Source organism: Macrobrachium rosenbergii, chromosome 29 (genome assembly GCF_040412425.1).
Source record: "Macrobrachium rosenbergii isolate ZJJX-2024 chromosome 29, ASM4041242v1, whole genome shotgun sequence".
Taxonomy (NCBI): Eukaryota; Metazoa; Arthropoda; class Malacostraca; order Decapoda; family Palaemonidae; genus Macrobrachium; species Macrobrachium rosenbergii.
Genome location: NC_089769.1, coordinates 5,406,070 through 5,411,313, shown reverse-complemented (window position 1 = coordinate 5,411,313; position 5,244 = coordinate 5,406,070).

Here is a 5,244-nt window from a genome sequence, read left to right as displayed (position 1 = left end):
TTACTGGTTCCTTTCTCCACATTGCCGTTCTCTGTAATAACAGAGGATATTTACTGTCATAATCTACTGGTCTGTTACAGAAGGTTACTCAGACATTTAGTGGTGCGGGCAAGATACGGGTTTGGACCTATCGTCTGTGAGTTCGTCTGTTTGTCTGGGTAGGAGGAAAGAGAGAAAGCAGCTTAGACAAACGACTATTCCATTATGCAGATCGGACATAGTCTTCAACGCTATACCCCTACAGTTTACCAAAATCCTACGGTATTTGGTTATAAGACGCAGTTTTCTCATCAATGAGGCAAGTCGTCACTTACAAAGGCTAAGGACCACATAAATAAACAGTTTTCCATCTGATGTATACCATCAGACCCTTGAGTTTCATTAGGAGGCAAAGGAATAGCTAGCTAAAAGTTCTCTAATAAGAGGGGCTCCTCGTGATTCATGTATTCTCAAAACCTTATAGAAAGCTTTTCGAGAAACTTGCTTTGAGTGAAATCGAATATAGAATTTGGGCCAAAGGCCAAGCGCAGGGACCTATGAGGTCACTAAGCGCAGAAAGGGACATTGGGAGTTTAAATGTTTTAAAGGTGTAACACGTGGAAAACCTCGCGTTTGCACTATGAAACAACTGTCAGGGGAGAGTGGAAAGAAGGATGGAAGAAAGAGAATATGAACGGGGGTACAGTAACAGGAATAAAAGGGGTTGAAGCCAGGGGCCGACGGGACGCTGCAAAGATCCTTGAGTAATCCTACAATGCACCGCGCGAAGTGCACTAACCCCGCCCCTTTCCCCTCATGGGGAAACCTTGCTCTGAAACTCATCCATAACCACAGAGTCATTCCACTCACTTCAGTGATAATCAGGTTTCGAATTCCCGCTTATCAATATGGAAATCTACCTCGGACCACCGCCAACCAACCCTATGGGTAACATTAAACTCCGCCCATGCATTCTTCGAGTTATTCTGGGTAAAAATCAATCGCTTAGAAAAAGGCAGCTTTGCTTCTCTGTGGGGACGGTGAGGAATAAATTACGTAATAATGTTTAGTGTGTCACTGCTTCGCATTTCGAGGGCTGAGAAAGTTCGTTAGAGTAGAAAATTATGGTTTTAAAAGCACACGAAGGTGCAAGTCATATGACCCCGTTGCAAAATTTTTCAGAGGTGAAGTTAGGAAAACGTCATTTGTGGATCACGAAAATGATTTTGCACTTCTTTGCAATGCTGTCTATACACATTTTATATATATATATATATATATATATATATATATATATATATATATATATATATACATATATAAAGTTTTATATATATTATATATATATATATATATATATATATATATATATATATATATATATATATATATATAATGTGTGTGTGTGTGTGTGTGTGTGTTTACAACTGCATGGAAATCTATATCAAAAACTTAAGCGCCAACACAATGCATAAATAAAGTAAAATAAGCATTCGTCACTTAGCGTATTTTCATTTGCAGCATTCAGAATTACCATTCATTATCAGAGCATTTTAAAGGTCTCAGCTTTTCATTTGCTTCTTAGCCTTCAAATCGCTAAAAATATTAAAAAAAAAAGAATGTAGTCATATTTCATTCTACATTTACCCTGACCTTCGCTTACTTCCTCATAAGCACCATATTCTTTGGAAGTTTGAATTTCAAGTCAATGGCCCCTGTGGAATTGTTCCGCATGAAAACGGTTCATCTTCTGAATGATAAAAATAGCAACAAACACTGAGTGACGTCATTTGGGGAACCGTTTTCTTTAATGACTTTTCAGTCACGAGAGAAAACCTGTGAACGCCCCTCCCTACCATCACAGCTTTTCGAGAGACTAATTAAGGGATAAATGGGTCAATTGAATGAATAATAGATAAATAAAAGAATCACAAACATAAACTGAGTAAACATGAGGAATAAATGATAAAAAAGACAGAATATATTATGATGTCATGTAGAAATAGTCTCAATATCCTGACTCACAGGAAGTTTTTTCATAATCTTTTTCGAAGGTGAATGTAAAAATAAAAATACCTTAGTTTAACCAGACCACTGAGCTGATTAACGGCTCTCCTAGGGCTGAACTCATCAAGACAGAATGAGTAATTAAAATAGAGAAGTAAAAGAATAACGACGAGATCGAATGGAGAACGACAAGAATGGAGAAAAGAGAAGTGATGAAAAAGCGATTTTGTGTGATTTTTGTCCATTTACAAATGACGCAACCTAGTGACCAAATAAGGACAAGAATAAGAGAATAAAGACATGAGGTGATTAAAAACAAGTATTTGGATATTCAAGTTTTATTATGATATTCATTCAGAGCTGACTGAGGGAAAGAGATGGTGTGATTTTTGCTCATTTACGAAGATGAAAAAAAAAAAAAAGCAGTGCTGTTGATGTATCAATAAGACGAAAGAAAAAGCAAGAAGCCCAGAAGCCCAACAGAATAGCCTTGGAGCAAGTCGTAATAAAAGCACTAGAGAGAGAGAGAGAGAGAGAGAGAGAGAGAGAGAGAGAGAGAGAGAGAGAGATGATGATGATGACTGTATATTTATCACTCTACCTTCCTCTTTCTCTGTCGAGCCTTGAAACATCGACTTAAAGTATTGCAGAAAAGAAGTGTTACTTTGCAATAACTTTCTTGTAAGGAGGGTGGAGAGAGGGGGGCAGGGGAAGGGGGAGAAGGGAATCTGGAAATAATTGGAATGAAAAGCTGAAACAAAACGGTACTACTCAGCACAATGCGACTGGCAAGTGTCAGCTTTCCAAACTACTTGACTGCGACAAGTGAGGGGGTGGGGGGCCGGCCCTAGGAGGGGGGTTTGGGGCAGCGTACACCAGAGGCCTCTCAAGTTCAGAGCCTTCCCGAACACAGAGAGGCCTTGCACGGTACGCCTGAGCACGCCCCTTGACAAGTCGCAGTGTTACCCTGGCCTTGGCAATAGCCTAGGTAATCTCCGTTGGACGCCGTCACGCGCCTATCGCCGAGTGCTGAGAGTAGTACCGTTCCCTGGAAGCAGGTCACCACTGCTGTCTAACACCAGGTACCTACTTCACGACTGCTAGGTGAACAGGGGCAATGGGAATGCGAAACGTGCCCAAATGTTTCTCCTCGCCCAGGGATCGAACCCAGGATCTCTCGGTGGTGAGCCGAGCGCGCTACCCTTGCGCTACGAGGTACCCGGAGGCGTGATCGAGAGAGCAAGCATAGACTATACGAATCATTCTCGTTTTCTACACTTCAGGAAAGACTTGTTTGTTGGACAAACACATAAGTGATGCTAAGGCTAAGGAACTTCACATAACAACAGCAATACTTAATGCATAAACAAACCAGGCTCTCTAACCTGGGCCTCTGTAAAAGTCTATTAGACGAATTCTCATCATTAGTCAGACTTTCCTGTTGTGCTTGGCTTGTCTGGGTGACAATCTGATTGCTGGTAAGAATACACTTGAGACCACAAGAAAACGATGAAATCCACTATAATCAGCTTCGAGTAAAGTCAACTTTGTCCTTATCTCGTTTCCTATGTATGAGCATAAAACGATTTGCGAATACATTGTCTCTGTAAGACGGCAGCAGTGAGACAAAATTTTTGTAAAAACACACATAGAAACATGACACGCATTTCCCTGTTATTCTGGGGACGAAATTTTTTAAAAACTACAGAAACATAAAATAGAAGCTTACGAAGGTTCTCGAAAGTGGTTTTCAGCTGTTGAAGCAAAAAAAATATATATATATATATAAAATATAAAATAAAATAAAACACATACACACATAAAAAGAATTTTGATGAGCAGTCATCCTAGGATACATCAACAACAGCTGGAGCTACAGGCATGACGGGAATGACAAGTGCCGGGCTCCGTCGTGCAACACACAATACAAACTCGCCGAGCGATTTAGAACCGTATTCTGACCAGGTTCAGAAGTTGCAGAATCTGGTAAGTTTCGTTTAAACAGCCAGTCTGTCTGTCTCTGGCCACGAAGTGCTTGACGTAAAAGTATATTGAAAATGAAAGCTGCTGATTAGCTTTTGTGGTGAGTGGGAACACAAACAAAGTTTCACACTGACATGAAATAAGAACTTCTGAAAGAAATACAATGAAAATAAACATAGAGAGAATACGGGATGCTATACAAGGATTGTATCCTGACTATTTTAAAAGTCCTTTCTTTATTCTTTCCCAAGGGTGCAAATGGCTGAATAAAGACGAGAATATCAAAACATGACGAATGAATCAAGACTGCACACATCGCCATAAGGAACTGTACCCCTGTTTCTAAGGAGTACGTTAAAAACAAGAGATTGATAACCGCCTTTCTCTCTCTGGGGTATACCTCAGAGACGTCTGAAAAGCCAGTTATCTTATAAGCCTATGGCTAGAGTAGACTGTCGCCATCTCCCTAGACTCAGACAAACGCTCCTGACTATAACACCAGGCCTACTGCTAGGTTAAGAGGGGGCGATGTGAGGGCCAAACGTGCTGAAATGTTTCTCCTCGGCCAGGATTCAAACCCTGGACCTTTCGGTGGTGAGCCGACCCATACCCACTGTCAAATTGCGCCTAGAGGCACTCGAGCATTTCTCGAGTTCGAGAGACATCACTTGAAAGTTCATTGTCCCACGTTGACGATTACAAATTACAGATACTATGAAGACAGTGAAAAGTACATTGGCGACATAAAGATTAACAGATAATAATAATAATAATAATAATAATAATAATAATAATAATAATAATAATAATAATAATAATAACTGAGCACTTGTAGACTTCACTGATTCTACACAAAACAAAAGTTTGCCCTGCAGCGGCTGACCTTCGTAATATTAATAAATATAAATAAACAGTGATATACAAAAACACTTAAAACCACACTCACCGCCATAAGGCATCCCCCGCAACATGGTTTACAATATAATGTAATGAAATGCGACGAACTAAAAGCAAAAAACACCGCGTTTAAACCAACCAGGCCTAGGCCTATAGATCAATGGCATACATTCACGGCCTTTCTTCCGCAGGTATCAGTAAGGCGTTAGCGGCCTTTACACGAAGGAAAGCTTAGAACTTTGTCGAGAAAGTCTACAGTAAATAGCCCATGAGAAAGTGAATGAAGAAATTTTCACCACAGAGAAACTTGTAAGCCTTAAAACCAAAACTTTTGCGAATAAAATTATAAGTACGTTTGTCTCAGAGAAATCAGGATGG